The sequence below is a fragment of the Protopterus annectens genome, chromosome 2.part2 (genome assembly GCF_019279795.1).
Source record: "Protopterus annectens isolate FY-2018-M chromosome 2.part2, PAN1.0, whole genome shotgun sequence".
In the NCBI taxonomy this organism is placed as follows: domain Eukaryota; kingdom Metazoa; phylum Chordata; order Ceratodontiformes; family Protopteridae; genus Protopterus; species Protopterus annectens.
In genome coordinates this window covers 323,284,758-323,305,902 of record NC_056730.1, presented here as the reverse complement: position 1 = coordinate 323,305,902, position 21,145 = coordinate 323,284,758, and the positions used below count along the sequence as shown (strand labels likewise).

Sequence of the window (21,145 nt, the reverse complement as noted above, 5' to 3'; positions counted from 1 at the left end):
TGATATAGTAAACCTCCAGACACTGGAGCCAACCCAGTTTGGTTTCATCAAGGTCAGATCATGCCTACTCAACCTGGTGGACTTCTTTGTGAAGGTCACCAAAGCAATGGATAAGGGCAAAATGGTTCACACTGCCAACCTTGACCTAGCCAAGGCTTTTGACACAATATCCCACTCAAGCACGGTTGAAAAATTGAAAAGGTTGGGTACAAACTCATATGTCACCCGATGGATAGCCAACTAGCTCACAGACAGGACCCAGGAATTAAGAATTAGGGAGTCCACCTCTACAAAGAGGCCAGTCACAAGTGGATTCCCTAGGGATCAGTCCTTGGATCACTCCTTTTTGGGATTTATTTCACTGAAGTCAAGGCCAATGTCAGTGGTCTCTGGCTGACTAAATCTGCAGATGATTCCAAATTAGGAGCTGTCACTGAATCCTACACTGACACAAATGTTCTCCAAGAGGGGCTGACACAGACAAACAACTGGTGTCAGAGCCATGGACTAAAACTAAATGCTAAGAAATGCATAACAGTATCCTTCGGGAAGTCATACACCCCTGGTAACCATCATACTGACAACATACCCCTTAGAGTTAACCCAGTAGTCAGGGACCTAGGGGGACACACATATATAGTAATCGATCCTTTGACCATCATATGTCTACAGTAATGAGGAAATCCTTGTATGTTGTACAACTTATAAACAAAGGTATGGCATCTAAGTCCAAGGAAGTCATTGTTCTACTGTATTCAGCATTCATCAGACCTATCATTGAGTACAATGCCCCCTTTGGTATGCATCTAACCAGGCATATCCAATAATTGGAACATCCACAGAGGTTCCTCACTAAAAGAATACAGGGCTTAAATAAAATGCCCTATGCATAACGCTTCAAGACTCTCTCACTGCAATCCGTCGCCTACAGGCTTTTGAGGGGAGATCTATGCCTGACATCTGGGGCGGTGTCATACCCCACTCTTATGGTCCTCCTGCGTATCAGCAAAACAAACAGCACCAGAATTACCCATTCTAAAACCTTGCATGTGATATAAATAGGACCTGCTGGAGAGGCAGGTATGTACCCCAGAGATTACCCTGTCTCTGGAACAGGCTCCCCATCAAAGCAGAGTTCCTCCCTAACCAAATTCAAGTGCAACCTGGACAATTGGATGGGGAGCAGGAAATTCATCCCTGGTTTGGCACCTATGTCTCTAATGGACACCGGCAACCTGTAAATGGTTCATTTCCCAGGTCCTACCTAGTTAATGTTTCATCTCCCAAGACCCTGCTTATACTTATCAAGGGAATCAGAACTTGTCAGAGATTTGGGATGAGTGGCCAAACTTAAAAAGGCCCTTGTGGTTGTTAGCCTAGTAAACACCTATGAACCTAAGAATCTTAGGCACAAACACCTTACAAATACTACAGTAAGTATGGTCATGGGAAGCACACAAACAAAAAAGACGCAGTTTGTGATTATCCTTATAGGGAATCTGTCTCCCACACTGACATTTTTCCTTCTTGGACGAGATGAACTCCAGGCAACCAACAATAAAAGAAAAAAGACCCGAACAAAGCACTTATCTGACGGCTAGGTATCAACACAGCAAATGGAGTTGAGACCAATGATCAATGATGGCATTCAGACTGTTAGCAAAAGAAGTTCTGGGTAACTGCATCCATACATCACCTTTATAATACATCCTGTACAGGAAGCATATGTATGGATGTACACTGCATATAACATCTAAAGGCTCTGGTATACTGGCTGGACGTTAGGCTATTCTAGGCAGAAGATCCCCAAGCTGAAGAATATTGCAACAGTGATATAGGAGGACATCTACAGTACTGACCCTTCTAATCAAACTGGCCCCATAAAGAATCTACAGATCAACATCTTCTCCCACTGGGACGTCTCATTTTAGATTACTTTTCAGACCACATTTTAAGTATCATTATTCATTAATAAACACTCACTTGTACTCCAAGCTACTCATTTTACTGCAAAATTTTATTTTATTTTATTTTATTTTATTTTACATTTGTTGACCGGGAGGATCCGACTGGATACATGTCCATTTTCAGCGGAGGCCCGGGGAGAAAAGCTCCAAACATAGGTAACAAAAAAACAATTTGAATAACAGTGAAGTATATTTTACATTCAAAGTTAGAACATATGTTGTTCTTTATAATTTATCTAAAAAGGGAGAGGATTTAGGATAGTAAGGAGAAGTAGGAGAGTCATGTGTGATGACTGTTAGTCTAGCCGAAGGTTAACTATCCCGGATTTAGGCAGTGACAATTTCGCATTGAACCCAGATGTGTTTTAGCTTAGCTTTGAATTGACTTAAAGAAGACATAGATATAATATCATGGGAAGTTTGTTCCAAATTTTACCTGCAACGTTGTTGAGAAGGCAGTCACCAGCACAGTTATTAGTTTTGAATGTTTGGATTAGGAGTCGGTTGGATGACCTCAATGGGCGTGGATTGTTACAAAGAGGAAGCAGCATTTTGAGGGAAGGAGCATATTCAGGGTTATATATAATTTTGTGTGTAAGGACTAGTAGGTTGAAAGAAATAAGGGTAGGAAGCTCAGACCAGTTGAGCTTGGCTAAGTTGGTACAATGATGGGTCCTATATGGTGACCCAGTAACAAACCTAGCAATATGATTGTAGCAGTTAGAGAGTTTGTTCATGACGGTTTTACTTATGTTGTGAAGTAAGTACACGAGTACAGGAGTGATGAGAGAAGGTGAGTCTGGGCAATGGCCATTTTAGCTTGAGGGGTCAAGAAGCTATTTATTCTATATAAGGAGCCTAGTTTCTTATTAATGGTCTTGATCATTTGGTTTACATGTATATCATATTTTAGTTTGTTATCTATGGTTACCCCTAGTAATTTTGTTGAGAGGTCTGGAGAAATTATGGTCCCATCCTTAGCTTGGATAGTAAAATTGATGGGGCAGGACCTTTTGTTGGAAGAAACAACAACATTTTAGTTTTTAGGATTAAGAATCAGGCCGATTGGAGAGCCAGTGTTCCATTGTGCTGAAAGTAGACTGGGTTAACAATTGTAGGTCTGAGGGTTGTACCAGAGCAAATTAACGTAGAATCATCTGCATATTGTATGCAACTGGCATTAGGAATAACTGTATGCAGATCATTGATAAAGATGGAAAATAATAGCGGCCCTAAAATAGATCCTTGTGGGACTCCCAATGTATTGGGTAGTAACTTAGAGAGTTTGGTCTGCCATAAAACTGCTTGTTTTCTACCGGATAGGTAGGAACTAAACCATTGTACAGCAGTATTGTCCAGACCAAGTGAAGGCAATGTATTAATTAGAAGTTTATGATCCACCATATCGAAGGCCTTCGACAGATCCAGAAATAGTGCAGATGAGATTTTATTATTATTACGATGGGAGTTTATGGTGTTTGAGAAGACAAGGAGGGCTGAGGTAGTGCTATGGAGGGGTCTGAAACCATGTTGGTTATCAGTCAGTAGTTGGTTGACAATTAGGTGTTGCATGAACTGTTTCTGAACACATTTTTCCATTATTTTTGCTAGAGGGGAAGTATGGATATGGGCCTATAGTTTGAGAGATCAGTGGAAGTGCCTCCCTTGTGGAGAGGAATTACATATGATATCTTCCAGATCTCGGGGATTTTGGCCTCTGCTAAGGAGCGGTTGATGAGGATTGACACTGGATAAGCAATTACATCAGCTGTTTTTTGCAAATATTCAGCTGGGAGTTGGTCAGCAGAGAGTGTTGAGGGTTTTAGTTTTTTAATTAATCTACAAATAAATGAGGTTGGTACAGGTTGAAAGGTAAGTAGGGGAATATTATTGGGTGTTCGAGAGTCTAAGGTGTGAGGGCTGGGTGGTAATTGATTCGATAGAGTTTGAATTGTCTCAGTGAAGAAGTGGTTAAAACTATTTGAGACATCGACAGGGGATTTATCAATGAGTGTGGCAGGGACAGGGGTAGTAGTACAACCAGGGTGAAGAAGTTGATTTAGTCCAGCCCAGAATTTTTGTGGGCAGTTTTGGTGGTCAGTTTGCAATTTACAATAGTATTGTCTTTTATCTAGTAATATTTGCTTTTTGGTTTCATTCCTAAGTTGTCTGTATTTAATTTGGTCCAGAGGGAATTTAGTAGTACGCCAGGCAGACCACGCTTTGTTTCTGAGATTAATTTTCTGCCTTGTTTCTTTTGATAGCCAAGGAACATCTACAGTTTTGGTTTTCTTTGAGCGAATGGGAGCATGAAAATCAAGAATTTCTAGGAATTTTTTGTTAAAGTATAGCACTGCTTCATCTAGGGATAGATATTTTAGTATTGTCCAGTTACAAGAAGAAAGTTCTAGTTGTAGTTTAGTTAAGTCAAATTTCTTTTGTTTCTAACAGCTCTGAGTGTGGGTTGCTTAGGAATGGTTATCTTATGCTTAATGATGTAAGTAAGGTGGTGGTCACTTAAACTATCGGGAGAGTACCTGATGTATAATGGTCAGGGTGACTATTTATTAGCACCCAGTCAAGTATACTGTCTTTCTGGTTAGATTTCCCTAGCCTGGTGGGAGTATTAATAATTTGCTTGAAAGAGTAGAGGTTAATATGTGTAGTGGGAGCTGAGGGGCACAGGTATTCCAATCTATGTTGAAGTCTCCGAGAACTAAGGTTTCTTGAGGGAAATGAGTAGATATCCAGTGAAGGGTGGATTCGAGAGTTTCTATATTATTTCCTGGGGGAATATACATGCAAATAATATAGATAAATTTATTGCTGTTAATCTGAAACTTGGAGATTAGTATTTCTGCATTGTTAAATTGAGGTGGTTGCATAACATCAATAGACACAATTAGGTCAGCTTTATAGAGTATGGCTACCCCACCTCCTTTCTTAGGGACTCGGTCTCTCCGATGAATATTGTAACCAGGGATTAATATTTCATTGTCGGTAGTTGTGGGTTTTAACCAAGTTTCAGTTAGACACAAGATATCTGGGGAAAGGTCTAACAGAACTGCGTGAAGTTCATGTACCTTGTTGTTTATGCTTCTGATGTTCAGATGACAGGTTAGAAGAGAGTTAGTAGGGCGGGCAGTGACGGGGTTGGAGATAAGGTCATTACTAGAAGAGGACTGCTGGTCAATACTTGTCGGACCAGGGTTGGGGTGTATATCGCCATGAGGAAGCAGATTAAGTCTAAGTTTGGAGATGAGTTTTAGGAATTTATCTAAAATTTTATAAGTTTGTTTCAGTTTGGGGCTTTTATTACTATTTGCGGTAGTTGGATAAGGTAGGAGTGAGCAGGAGGTTGCTTCTTCCCAAGTACCATGAACATGAAAATAGTTAGTGAATTTGGTTCCAATAGTATTGGTCTCTGATGTAGTAGTAGAGAGTAATTCCAGATTTTGGGTTTCGTACAATGTTGTAAAGTAAGAGGTTAATAGCAAAGGAAGAAGAAAGAAATACCACATGTTTAAATACTTGTGATAATGGGCCATGGAAAATACTATAACCAAATGAAAAATGGAAAGAATGGATAGTTATAGAATGAGAGGGAGGGGGAGCGAGCAGGAATGGTAAGAATGCTAGGTAGGTGGAGTTCCAGGGATTGGGTGGAGAATTGTTTGGTAACAGCAGGGATTGGACTCGTTTTAGAGGAGTGGTTTGATGGCTAAAATGGTGGAGGTAGGGGGGGCGTGTGGGTTTTGGGGGAGGGGAGGGGAGCGAAGAGAGCCCGAAGCGTGGCTTAACGAAGGGCAACACACAGCGATATGGTCAGCTTTTTCTTTTCAGAGAAACCCTACGGGCAATACAGACTTTTTCTGCTGTTAATTTCAGATTCAGGTACAATTCGCAGCTTTTTCAGCTTGTAATATTAAAATACATGTACCAATTTACAGCCTTTTTCAGAGTTTGATTATACTTTTCAGGCACCAAATTCTAGTTAGTTGCCCGTTTCCACATTAGATAGGAGATAATATGGCCTAGAATTAATATAACCTTGGATCCTATAGGCAGAGATCTGCTAAAAGTAAAAGGTACTAGTTTAACCACCTTTTTGTATGGATGCTGGAAGGCGGCGTACTCGCTCTAGTTTCTGTCAGGGGATTTAACTGAGTTCTCACATACAGGGGATCTCAAGGGCTGCGATTCAAGGGAGCACCTAGGATGAGAGAGGGAGGCCAGGAACAAGGGTTAGAAAGCAGCGAAGGAAAACAATCAATGAAAGCATTATACACTCTACTTAAAGTCACTTAACAGATATACAATTTTGTAGTTGAACGCTATCACTATTACAGCCTGAGGCAGTGAACAATTTGTCCCTCCACTCTAACTGAAAGTCTCTAACAGAATATAGTTCAACACTAGCAGTTTTTGTTAGAAACATTCATAGTATCAGGTTAGAAGCGAGACTGCCGCTCTACTGACATTCAGTTAATGCATTCTAGAGTAAGTAACATACACATGAAAACCATAACATCAGAGTCTAGCGTAGTTAGCGCTATAATGATATTAAAACACCCGTCCAAGGAGTAGCCAACTACATATACCTTTTACAGGCAAGAAGTTAAGTGTAAAACTGTAATAACAGATTTTAGTTACATTGTTTCAAAAAAGACATACCGCTTTGGAAGGGGACGCTACCTGTAGGATCCAGGTATTCCTAAGTTAAGAAATGGCGGGTAACTGCAGTATAATTTAAAACCTCGCTTGTGGGGGAGGAGTAATTAAATATAGCAGAGTTTCGTGTTTAGCGTAGCAAGGCAACACACACAGCGAGATGGTCAGCTTTTTCTTTTCAGAGAAACCCTACGGGCAATACAGCCTTTTTCTGCTGTTAATTTCAGATTCAGGTACAATTCGCAGCTTTTTCAGCTTGTAATATTAAAATACATGTACCAATTTACAGCCTTTTTCAGAGTTTGATTATACTTTTCAGGCACCAAATTCTAGTTAGTTGCCCGTTTCCACATTAGATAGGAGATAATATGGCCTAGAATTAATATAACCTTGGATCCTATAGGCAGAGATCTGCTAAAAGTAAAAGGTACTAGTTTAACCACCTTTTTGTATGGATGCTGGAAGGCGGCGTACTCGCTCTAGTTTCTGTCAGGGGATTTAACTGAGTCCTCACATACAGGGGATCTCAAGGGCTGCGATTCAAGGGAGCACCTTTTTGTATGGATGCTGGAAGGCGGCGCTCTAGTTTCTGTCAGGGGATTTAACTGAGTCCTCACATACAGGGGATCTCAAGGGCTGCGATTCAAGGGAGCACCAACAGCAGGAGCATGGCCTCTTCCTATTCTTGATGGCCTGCGATGGATTTGAAGTCTTCTTAAGACACTCAGTCTTCTTGCTGGCTGGATTCTGACTACACCCAGTACGAGTAACGTCACTTCCATTTATTTAATACTCTCTTTTTGAGACACAGACTTGACAACTTGATACCCTAAGGTGACTGCTGCTAAGTAACAAATATATCCTAACAGATGTTACAAAACAGATAAATGTACCAAATATTAATAAAAGGGTGCTTAAAGTTCTTCACAATACATGATACAAGAGTCAGTGTATTAACTGCAGTGTATGCTGACGCTTATTAGTTTATCACCAGATGCTCTTTTGAAATGGTCTTTCATACATTAGTGGACTGTTAGTTAGCACTGTTCTGCTTAACAGCTTTTATGTTGTAGGGGAAATTGCTTCTATTTACAAACCCTCACTCGGAAGATCCCACAAATATGGTAAGTGTGCACCCACTCTTGATGCACAATATATCATCATGCATAGACTACATAAGCCTGTCAACTCCCTAAGCCCACAAGTTATTAACATTTCTTCTAGTTAAGAAACAGATATCAAGGTCTGACATCTTATCTGCTAACGGGCGTATATACCTAACCAATTTAGATGGAACTCTAAGAGCTGAGGATGGATGAAGGAGACATTCACATGCAGGGTGAAGGAAAAAAAATGGAGTTTAACTCAAAGAAAGGTCCTTTCATTGCACAGCAAAAATGTTCTTAATGTTTCAGTAGATTTACAAGACCCCACTGGATATTTCTTCACTACCAATTAAAACATGGTACTTATTTCAACTGGAGACATGTATGTGCCCATGCTGATACATACCATGATGCAACGTGCCAGCTAAATAAATTAATGCATCCTCAAAATAAGACAGTTCACCTCCATGCTGACACTGAGCAGCCTCCTGCAAACTATGAAATAATTCAGATCTGACACGCGGTGTAGCAGCGGTAGCGTTGTTGCCTCACAGCAAGAGGTTCTCCCATTCGATTCTCAGCTAGTGTGCGGGGAGTGCCTTCTGTGCGGAGTCTGCATGTCTTCCCCGTGGGTCGAGTGGCGTTCCGAAAGACATGCGTGAATGGGTGTGCTTTCATTGAAGGTTGGGTGTCGAGCTGTTAACTTGGCACCGTGAAAATCTACTACCAATCATTAGCAAACCAGAGTTCCGCTGTGGCGACCCCTAACCGGGAAAAGCCGAAAGACAACAACATTACATTAATAAAAAGAGTCATACAAGAATATACACCAACCCACATTACAGCAACTCCAATAGCTGAAGCTGGCAGAAAAGCCATACATCCACAGAAGATGGAGGGAGGGTAATCCTAACCCATAAAGGAAAATCATCTCATACAGTGACTGGTAAATTAAGAAAGTATATCTTGTGTTTAATGTTATAGACTCTACCTGGGGAGGATCTCTGTAGGGCTGAATCTCAGTTACCATTTCTGGAAACACAGGATCAACCACTCACAGAGCTAAGATGGCCAAGTCTTGAAGTAGAGGCAAAAAAATGTAGCCCTATTTCATGACATGCAGCTAAGATGATAATTTTAGTAAATGCATGCAACACATACATCTAAAACAGAACCTTTCTAGAAGCAAACAGTAGAGGCAGACACTTCTGGCGGTGTAAACTCTGATCAGTGTCTTCTCGAGCAAATAGCAAGGGTAAAACACAATGAGCTGGCAATCAATTTGGAATGTGTCTGTTTGGTAGCTGTAAGTAATTTGCCCCTCTGCAGCAAGGGAACTAAAAAAGGCCCTTCTATTTTAAACCCCAAGCATGGTTTAAGCAACAGCTGAGGTGAAGTCATACATCTGGTGAATGAAGGACCTCTCTCTCAAGGTTCCTGCTGCCACAACAAAAAAACTTTAAAAAACAACTTTGAAGATAAACACTCATCCATCCTGAGGAACATACTAGCCTTGTGAAAGGCCGGATACAGTTAACCTAAACAAGGACATGAAAATCCGTGATCTAATGTATGGGGCTGATGTGCACTAGAAAGAGGGTCTTCTTTAATACAAGCTTTAAACATTACCAAGTTAGCAACTCCAAAAAGGCAACAAGCAAGTCTGTCAACACTCACTGAAGCTCAAGTCCAAAAAAGGGAAGTGTTTCTTCAAAAGATTACCATGATGCAGCATTCCTTTATAGAACTGCATGATCAACTTGTTTTGGGCCACAATCCAAGGTTATGACATACAGAGGCAGCAAAAACATGCACCTTGACCACAGAATAATTAAAAGCCACATTAAATAGATGCCTGAAATTACTTCAAAATCACCTGCAAGCTAACCAACCAGTGCCGTATAGGACACGGTTACACTGAAAACGATTTTCACGTGGATGCATAAGCCTGCCAAGCCAACACCAGCTAAACATCTGCAGTGTTGCTATGCCAGCACTCCAGCCATAAACGTGTCTCCAAAGGGTGCCCAGAACATTGGATATAGCTGTTGCTAAGTGTCGCTTTCATGTTAGGATACAAATAAACGAGCCTTTGTGGGTTGTATTCAAGCAGCTTTATTTCATACAAACACATTACTACTGTTGACTATTGTCTGTAACTTAAGTAACTTATACACAATTAATGACTATGATCATGCATACTCGCTCCCTGGCTGCTCCTTCAAAATGGCACTAAGGGATTGCACGTGTGCGGGTTATATATGTGCATGTACAGCCTCACATTCTTCTTAAAGATATACGCACACACTATATACTATGATCGACATCCTCTCTCTTTGAGAAACAGACCATGTAATTGTTATGAGACTGTTTGGCATGCAGAAATCACAGGTAATCCATAGACATGCATTATACAATATTAATCATATAGATATGTACAATCAAGTCCACATTGCTGCGTATTTCACACTTGGTTTAGACACTTGTCCATATCGTGTGACATGAAATGGAGTGTTAGCTTTAGCAACTGGAACAGTTTCTGTGAAGTGATTAACCTGCTGAATGTTCAAATTACTTTCTGGAATAGAATCAGACTTTTGAATATATTCTGATCTGGAAACAGTGTCTGACTCGCTCTTCGGTTTACAGTCTGCATCACAGATACAATGTTGTGATTGCAATGATGATGATTCTGGTAAAAGAAGAAGATGTCTCCGATTCCTCCTATACTCCATTCCTTCAGAATTCACCAAGTAAGACCTCGGCTTGGCACAGATGCCTGTAATCTGTCCGGTTCGATCAAATCCTTTTGTTGTCTGGATTCGTATGGTCTCTCCTTCCCTCAACGGACAAAGTAATCTGCTCGATTTGTCGTAACTAGATTTCTAGATATTATGCTTCTTAAACAATTGAGCCTTGATGGTTTTAGTGTTCTTTGACTTGGGCAGCAACTTTGTTGCGTCTTTCGGCTTTTCCCGGTTAGGGGTCGCCACAGCGGAACTCCGGTCCGCTAATGATTGGCAGCAGAGTTTTACATATAGCTTGCCAGGCCTAACGCACAACCTTCAACGAAGGAACGCCCATTCACGCATGTCGCCACACACAAGACGCTCTAACTGAGAATCGGACAGGCAACGTCTAACTAAGGTGACAACGCTACCGCAGCACCACCACCGCAGCTCTCACTTGGGCTGCAACTAACTTGAAGAAATAGGTAACGTAGTTCTAGTTTGCCTGGAAAGTAGTCTTTCAGAAGGTGAGCCAAGAATATCATCACAGGGTATATTTCTGAGATAAAGCAAATTCAAGAACACATCGGTATTGTCACTCTGATCTTTCAAGTAATTGTTTTGCACTCTGCACTGCTCTTTCAGCTAGACCATTGGACTGAGGATATTCAGTACTATTAGTGACATGTACAAAGTCCCATTCTTCTGCAAATCTCTGAAACAACTGGCTACCAAATTGAGTACCATTGTCAGAAATAAGTTTGTGTGGACTACCATGGACTGAGAAATGACGTTTCAATTTTGTAATAATAGCAGTTGAGGTTAAGTTAGGTAGTAGACCAATCTCAAACCAATTTGAATAACAGTTTACCAAAACTAAGTAATACTGGTTGTTCCACTCAAAGATATCAGTTGCTACAGTAGATCAACGCTGTTCAGGAATTGGACTTAGCTGAAGCGATTCTCTTTGCAAATGCGATCTGGTACTACTGCATATTGAATAAGAAGGAAGAGCTATATCAATGCCTTTCGATAATTAAGGCCAAAATACTAATTCTCGTGCTCTTCTCTTAGTGGATGTGGCTCCCGGGTGACCACAATGCAAAATCTGGATGTACTCTTGTAACAAAACAGGAACAACAATTTTAGGACCTTTGAAAATAATGCCATCTGCCATCAACAATCCATCTCTGTAAGGAAAATATGTTTGCACTAGATTGCTTTGACCAACATTAATATAGTGATTGAGCTTCTGCAAAACTGGATCAGTGAGTGTGATCTCTTAACTTATGAAGTCTAGTGGTGCAAAAATTACACACTGACATCACATCAAAGTCAAAATTCTCTGCATCAAGCTGTTCTGTTGCAATTCTGGGAGATCTGGATAAAGTATCAGCCAGACAGAGCAATTTGCCTTTAGTGTAGGCCATTTTGAAATTGTACTTTTGCAATCTGAGCATTATTCTTTGTAATCTCGCTGGAGCGGAATTCAGAGGCTTCTTTAGAATAGTGACTAAAGGTTGATTATCAATTTCAAACTGAATAGTTCGACCATAAATATAATTATGAAACTTGGAGCATGCAAATACTATTGCCAAATGTTCCTTCTCAATTTGAGCATACTGCATCTCAGTTTGCATTACTGTTCTAGATGCATAGGCTACTGGTCTGCCCTCTTGAAGTATAACTGCAACTAGTTCAAATTTTGAAGCATCACAGGATAGAATAACTAGTTTGTTCACATCATAGTATCTTAACATAGGTGGAGGGCAATTTTCTGCTTAAGGTCTTCAAATGCCTTCTGATGATATTCTAACCATGATCATGCAACATTTTTGCATGTGAGCTCTCAAAGATGCTGTCAATTCACTGAAGTCTGGTATAAATTTGCCTAAATAATTAACGAATAGTAATACGCTCCCACCAAAGCAAATACCTATTTGCTTGTAAATAGTATAATAACTGTAAATCCAAGTAAAACAGCAGAGAGGTAACCAAGATAGTGCCTAAATAATTGACCATGCCCAGAAAATACTGTAAAGCTTGTACATTATCTGGTGCTGACAATTCGAGAATAGCTGCTTGTTTGGTCGGGTCTGGTCTCAAGCCTCAACTTGTAAACAAATGACCTACATACATAAATTAAGGAAGTCTGAATTTGCACTTCAGAGGATTGAGCTTAAAGTTTAATTCATGTGCTCCGTCTAGAACTTTCTTTAGGTTTCTGTCATGCTCTGCTTCACCATTGCCTCCAACCAACAGGTCATCTATTATGGCATATGGATAACCTGAAAAAATTTGCTCCATTGCATGCTGGAAGACTTCACTTGCAGAATGTATTCCAAATGGCATTATTATCAATCTGTATCTGCCAAACAAAGTACCGAAAGTAGATGGAAATGAAGATTTGCGATCTAGCAACACTTGCCAAAATGATCACTCTGCATCCAAAACAGAAAATACAGTGGCATTTGGTATTAGAGCTGCAACTTCTTCAACTGTGCGCATTGGATGATACGGACATTTTAATGCTTTGTTCAAATCTCTTGGGTGAATGCATATTCTGATTTTGTATCAGCCTTTTTTGTGAGCGGCTACCGTAGACGACACCCATTCTGTTGGTTTGGTGACTGGACAAATCATACCTTGCTACACCATTTTATCCAACTGAGCTTTAACTTTATCTTGCATAGCTATCGGAACTCTTCTTGCTGGTCTGACTACTGGAGTGACCTCTGGGTCTAACTTAATGGAATACACAACTGGAAGTTTGCCCAATTTGCCATCGAAAACATCAGCATACTCTGAGAAAATGGCTTCTGAAAAACTGGATCTCGGAACTACACTTATGTGATGAACAACTGTGGCAAAAGAAAGCAGATTCATTCTCGAACTATCTTTGAGACCCAATAAAGATTGCACTGGCTTTCGGACTTCATAGAATAACAAGTTGCAACAGTTCTCGACCAAACAACATGAAAGCATTACCGAACCTTTAGTTTGAATTTCTTCACCTCTATAAGTCTCGCACTGCTGGTTACACTAAGTTGGTCGTTAGTGCTCACTCTTGCAAATGTGTCTGCTGATATAACACTACACTTTGAACCAGTGTCTACTTTGAGCTCTGTGGATTTTCCTTTAATCCAGACAGTACAAAATACTTCACTTCTTGTTAATAAGTTTAATGCATCAACTCTTTCACCAAGCACCGATACACCATCCACATAGAAAGTTGACTGTTTCGGCTCTACTTGATCATCTTGCTTTTTTGTGTGACCTTTCTTTACAACTGTGTGAGGCTTACTTGATTTGCATAACTTTTGGAAATTATTCCATTTTTTACACTTGTGACATTGCTGACCATATGCTAACCACGTCTCTCTTCTACACTCATAATTCGTACCATAAACAATAAAACTAGATTTGGGTTTTTCTGATTCGTGCTTATAATGCACTGAGTTGGCTCTGGAGCCTGCACCTTTCCTGGAAATTTCTAGAAAACCTTGTGGCTTCTTTGAAACCCTAAAGTTGCCACATGCTTGGGCCTGCTCTTGTTTGTCACATGTTACATGCTATCTACATCTGCTCTGGAACCAACTGAAACCATGCTCTTGTCATTTACAAGCATATTTGTGTCTTTTTCTGTCACCTCATGGATTTGACAAATTTCTATGGCCTTGTTCAACATTAAATCACTGTCACGAAGTAAAATCTTTCTCACAGCAGCACAGCTAATACCACATACAAGCCTGTCCTTTATCAGCTCATCTTTTAAATCGCCAAACTGACATGTTTTAGCACTGTTTCTCAAGTCATTTATATAAGCTGTAAATGTTTCCCCTGGTTTCTGATCGCTTGTGTAAAACAAATGCCTCTCTAATGTAATATTCATCTCAGGGCTACACATTTCTCTGAACTTGTGCTTCAAACAGTCAGGGTCTTCCCTTGATTCAGCTGTTAGTCATTGCCTGAGGTGTATCTTGCTGTAATTCCAGTACAGAATGCATTTCTGTAAACTGCTGGAAAGCTGATAGATTTGCTTTGAGCTGCAGAATTGGAATCTATTTCAAACTGATAAGTACACTTTTTTGCAACCTAATTTGCACTGTGCTGTATTTATACACTTGCCTATTATTTATTGTGGTGCTGTATTATTTCTGTCTTTTGTTGTCTCCACTGTTTTTTTTTTCTCAGGGTAGCTCAAGCTAGTTTCATGGAGGGTTGTTGAGCCAGCCCACATCCTAGCTGTTAAGTCATTGCCTGAGATGTATCTTGCTGTAATTCCAGTAAAGACTGCATTTCTGTAAACTGCTGGAAAGCTGATAGATTTGCTTTGAGCTGCAGAATTGGAATCCATTTCAAACTGATAAGTACACTTTTTTGCAACCTAATTTGCACTGTGCTGTACTTATACACTTGCCTATTACTTAGAGTGGTGCTGTATTTCTGTCTTTTGTTGTCTACACTGTAGTTTTTTCTCAGGGTAGCTCAAACTAGTTTCAGGGAGACGGTTGTTGAGCAAGCCCACATCCTAGCTGTTAGTCATTGCCTGAGGTGTATCTTGCTGTAATTCCAGTAAAGACTGCATTTCCGTAAACTTCTGGAAACTGATCGATTTACTTTGAGCTGAAGAATTGGAATCTATTTCAAACTGATAAATACACTTTTTTGCAACCTAATTTGCACTGTGCTGTATTTATACACTTGCCTATTTATAGTGGTGTTGTATTATTTCTGTCTTTTGTCGTCTCCACTGTTTCTCCCACCCGCTCTCCCTGTTCAGTTGTGTTGGTGTTAATCTTGGTGGCTTTGAAACTGCCCGTCCCTCTTGTAAGTTTGTATTTGGATACTCTTTCTGGGCCTACCTCATTTGCTCACTCAATTGAATGCAGTGAGATCATATTCTGATTTCAGGCACTCCTACTGTGTATAAAGAGAGCATTTGAGAAGGACAACCCCTGTAGCCTATTAATCCTGCTGTGTTCCCTCCCACAAAAAAAAAAAAAAAAAAAAAAAATATATATATATATATATATATATATATATATATATATATATATATATACAGCTGCTCTTACTGTAACTGTCTTAGCTGCTGTTCTGTGTGCTGTTACTTACTCTGCACTTATTACTGCTTGTTAGTAGCCTTCTAATTTAATGCCTTTTGCACTTGTCTTTTAGTCATTTATTAATTTAATTGCATTTAATTAAACTGTATTTGCCGTAATATTGATACACGTGTGCTAGCCTGCACTGCATTTTAATTGTATTTACTGCTGTTTTAGCTGCTTTTCTGTAAAAAAAAAAAAAAAAAAAAATCCTAGCTTGTTTCCTGCCTTTCCTGTAACTTGTCTAGTCCAGATACAGACTTGCTGTATCCAGGACTGTTTGTATGGTCCTGAGCCCCCCAAGCCTTTCTGTGTTGGAGGGAAGCTTCTAGCTTATCAGTGGGAGTGGTAAGCATTAGGTAGCCTATCTACCACAGGAGGAGAGGTTTCTGGCCCAGAAATTATAGTTTTTTGGCCGTTTGGAAAGCTCTTCCATCTTTCAACCTTCTGATTCAAAAGCCTGTGTTTGTGATTGTTTCCTGCCTTTCCTGTTACTAGTCTAATCCAGGTACAGATTTGCTGTATCCAGGACTCTTTGTAAGCTTCTGAGCCCCCCCAAGCCTTTCTGTGTTGGAGGGGAGCCTTCTATCTTATCAGTGGGAGTGATAAGCATTAGGTAGCCTATCTACCACAAGAGGAGTGGTTCCTGGCCCAGAATTTGTAGCTACTGGCCGTTTGGGCAGTTTTTCCCCATCTCTTTCAACTTTCTGGTTTAAAAGCCACACTTGCGCTGTTTCCCACCTTTCCTGTTACTAGCCTAGTCCAGATACAGAGTTTCTGTATCCAGGACAGTTGGTAAGCTTCTGAGCCCCACAAGCCTTTCTGTGTTGGAGGGAAGCCTTCTAGCTTATCAGTGGGAGTGGTAAGCACTAGGTAGCCTATCTACCACAAGAAGAGTGGTTCTAGCCCAGAAATTGTAGTTTATTGGCCATCTGGGCAGTTTTTTCCATCTCTCTCAACTTTCTGGTTTTAAAGACCGTGTTTGCGCTTGATCCCCACCTTTCCTGTAACTAGTCTAGTCCAGGTACAGATCTGCTGTATCCAGGACTGTCTGTAAACTTCTGAGTCCCCCAAGCCTTTGTGTTGGAGTGCAGCCTTCTAGATTATCAGTGGGAGTGGTAAGTACTAGGTAGCCTGTCTACCACAAGAGGAGTGGTTCTTGGCCCAGGAATTGTAGTTTATTGATCATTCAGGAAGTTGTCCATCTCTTTCAACTTTCTGGTTTAAAAGACTACATCTGTGCTTGTTTCTCATCTTTCCTGTAACTAACCTACTGGAAAGCACTATAAAGACTTAAACTGATACAAACCTTCTAGCTTAAAAGAGGGACTTTGGAGTGATTGAGTATCAGTTTTCTGTATTTTCTTGCTGTACTTAACTGTTTTCAGCCTAAACGCTGATTTTTCCAGCACTTATTGTGATTTAAAAGCTTGTTTTTTTTTCACATATTGTACTCATTTTGACTGCCTGCACTTTTAAATATTTTTTGTTTAAATAAATTGTTTAACTGTTGTAGGCTACACACTAAAGTGCGATAGCCTTTTCTGATCGCTTGTAGTCATTTAAAGCTGTTTTAAATGTACATTTTACTGTTTTTGCCTTATCCTTTCAAAAAAGAAAAATTCTTGTTTCCCGCCTTTCTAAGCTAGTATAGTCCAGTTTTCAGGCTAGTGCTGAATTCAGGGCTGTGTTACAAGTTTCTGAGTTGCCTATACCGTACTTAGATAGAGGGAAGTTTCTCTGTTCACCTGTGAGAGAGGGGAACTTTGAGCAGCCATCTGTCACTGGAGGAGTGGTTCCAGCCCAGAAGTTAGTTTAAAAACCGTGTTTGCATGGTTTGTGCACCGGGCAGCACTGGTTAGCTAGGGTTAAATTATTCCCAGCTTCACTAAGTCTCTTCTTCAATTTTTCACTTGAAACTAGTCTAACTCTCAACCTAAGCACTCAAAAAGCATCCTACAGTCCAGCACTTGCTCAGACTTAATAGCAAACACTAACATACCCTGACACTTGACTGCCCAGCAGGGCAAGGCTCTTTATCCACCCCTCACCAACCAAGCAACTAAGCAGCTCACCCTACTATTCAGGCATGACCAAAGGGCAACTTCAGGTGTACTCTTCCAGTCCAGCTGGTGAATCTGGGTATCCTGAGGCAATGTTACAACTGCCTGATGTACACAGATAGCCATCTCCTCCTACCACAAAATACTAACATATGCAAGAGATGCAATTATACAGCCAAACTGGAGGCTAAGGTCTCTCCACTCAAGACTGGAACATACAGTCATGAGGAGAAGGTTAACACTTGCACCACACCTCCAGCCTCACATAGACTTACTAAAGCAGCACTGGCAAAAAATACACATAAATACACAAAATCATACTCGGAGGCTCTAAATAAAAACCTACAAAAGGATCAGAGAGCTCCAAAGCAGACACCCAAAAAACCTGCACCTCCTGTTACAAACCAGACAACATATAAAACACAAAATCAATGTGCCGCACAATCATAGCCCTTAAGGCGAAATAACATACCTAAAACACTAGTAATAGGTGACTCAATAGTCAGGCACACGGACGTCCCACTCACTAGGATGGACAAGGAGAAAGTTAGTGTTAGCTGCCTACCGGGAGCCAGAATCCGCCACATAACACAGGCACTCAGGTCACTTCAGAACAAGTACAAGTATGACTCTGTCATTGTTCATGTTGTTGTGAATGACCTGAAATGTACCTCCCTGGACTACATGACAAGAGACACGGAAGAGCTCTCTGATCATGTAGCCCAGGCGGGTAGGACCCTGACCCTGAGTAGCATCCTGCCCTCACCAAGAATGATACCTCAGTATAAAGAAAAAATTATCAATTTCAACAATTGGCTAAGCTTCTGGTGTCATTCAAAGGGGATCCAGTGTCTGTCAGCCTGGGATGACATGCTCGACAAGCCGCGTTGCTTCGCAAGAGACTGCTTACACCTGTCACCCCTTGGCTTTCGAATACTGGCCAAGGCTCTTGCTGCCCCCACAGTGCCTTTTTTCAGCAAGGCTCAAAATTCAAACCCACCACCGTAAACAGCACAAGTAAAAAACTGAGGGTTATGCTACTCAACGCCAGGAGTTTAAATCTCAAAATGCATGCGTTCGAAGCCCTACTAAGTATGGAGAACTTCGACATCTGTGCAGTAACTGAAACCTGGTTCAAGGCTCCAGAGAGCGCTGCAGCACTACTGGGCTACAACTCATACCACACATTTCGGCCACAGAACACGGACCGAAACACAAAAGGAGGGGGTGTATCCATATTCATCAAGGATACTCACACCTCCAGGTTAGTGGTGCAGCATGACACCTCTGAGATCATCCATGTGCAACTAACATCGGGCAAATCTGCAATGCAAATTGTGGCCTGCTACAGATCACCCTCCATAACCCAGAACCACCACTCCGCCTTTCTGGAAACACTGGAAAATATGAAGGTCCTACCGAACACCCTGATATTGGGCGATTTCAATTACCCTACCATTAACTGGGAAAACTACTTGAGTACAAACTCCCAGGCTCAGCGCTTCCTGGAATTTATCAACTGAAATGCCCTGGATCAGCTGGTAAACTCCCCTACCAGAGGCCACAACATATTGGACTTGGTCATCACCAACATGGGTGACAGGTGTTCCGTAATGGAGGGTCAACCCGTCACTGGTTAGATCAGACCATAAACTAATCACCCTGGATGCCCACACCCCACCACAACCCCCAACCAAGGAAACTACAGTGAAAAACTTTTCTAAAGCAAACTTCACCTTACTTGAGGCAGAGGTGGTAAGTTTCACAGTCCCCACGCTAAAGGATAACACTGCCCAAGATGCACAATCCTTTACAGTTGCACTCTATGAGCACCTACAAGGATGCATGGATCGTGCCATCCTTAGCAAGACCGAGACTCACTCCCCTAAGAGAAGGAAACCAGTCTGGTGGACCCCTGCCATAAACAGGTTATAAAACAGGAGGAGGAAACTAGTTCATAAAAAAAGCAAATCCCAACAGGAAAGACATCCCTGATCAGTATCAGTAAGAAACTAAGGTCCCTCATAAAATCATCCAAGGCTAACTTCGAAAGAAAAACAGCCAAGGATTCGAAAGATAACCACAAAGCCTTCTTTAGCTTTGTCAAGAATCTAAGTGGCAACTTGCAGATATGCTCTGAGCTAGTGCAAAATAGCACAAAATATACTGAACCTACTGATATTGCCAACATCCTGGCAGATAGATTCAGTGCAAACTTCACCTCCCTCTCACCTTCAAAAGGGCCCACAACAATACCAGAAAAGTGTAGTTTCCCGGAAATCACAGAAACACAGCTGAAAACAGCCCTTTCAAAAGCCAAAAATGAGAAGTTATGTACCTACCATAACGTTCCATGTTAGTTGTCTTCTCTCGCCTTCTTTCTTGCTTGATGGGTTCGGAGCCGATCCTCGGCTCCGACTGCACTGCTAAGCTCGAGAGTCACTTTTACCAGCTCGAGGCAGCCCCATATCCCATGATGCAAGGCGGTAAGTACCCAGATCTCGTTTGTTGACAAAGGGGCAATAGCACCAAGCATAAACACTTCCTAAAGGAAGAAAGAAAAGCCTACAGGATGGAAGAAGGACCAGCTCTGAATGGTCTTCAGCATAATAATCCTAGTAGAAAAAAGGTCTGTCCAGGCCTGGGGGAAGGAGGGAGGGTCGCAAGAAAGAAGGCGAGAGAAGACAACTAACATGGAACGTTATGGTAGGTACATAACTTCTCAATGTTAAGTTGTCAATCTCGCCTCCATTCTTGCTTGATGGGACCGCGTCCCTAGCACCTCTACCCTGGGTGGCTCAATGGAACAGACTCTTGAGGACTGTAGAGCCAAAACTGGCTCTGTCCCTGGAGGCCAAGTCCAATTTGTAATGGGAAACAAAAGTATGAGGAGTGGCCCAAGTGGCCGCTGCACAAATAGTGTCTAAAGGAAGTCTAGCTTGAAAGGCTGTAGAAGTAGCTAAGCTTCTAGCTGAATGTGCTTTAGGTTTTGAGCACAGCTGTTTTCCCCTGAGCTGATAAATTTCAGAGATGACAGAAGAAAGCCATCTAGATAAGGTCACTTTTGAGACAGGAAGGCCTTTCTTGTTATCAGCATAGGAAACCAAGAGTTGATCGGATTTCCTAAATTGTTTAGTTCTGTCCAAATAATATCTGAGTTGGCGGTGGACATCAAGATAATGTAGTTTTTGTTCCGATCTGTTTGAATAGTTTGGAAAAAATACAGGGAGATCAATGGACTGGTTCAAATTAGTCTTTGAGACGACCTTAGGCAAAAAGGTCGGATTAGTTCTCAATGATACTCTGTCTTTGTGAAAGACCAAATAGGGGGGTCGAACCGATAGAGCATGAAGTTCAGACACCCTCCTGGCCGATGTAATAGCTACTAGGAATAAGGTTTTCCAAGAAAGAAATTTCAGGGAGCAAGAAACAGCTGGCTCGAAGGGGGGAAGAATCAAGGATGTCAGCACTAAATTTAGATCCCATTGAGGAGGAGGATTC

General features: G+C 41.2%; 1 protein-coding gene across 1 annotated transcript in view; it reads right to left on the bottom strand.

The window, feature by feature from the left end:
• The window catches only part of PPIP5K2 (diphosphoinositol pentakisphosphate kinase 2), a 3,486,936-nt gene that overhangs the window by 2,785,547 nt on the left and 680,244 nt on the right, over positions 1-21,145 (bottom strand). The gene's annotated exons all lie outside the window — the stretch shown is intronic.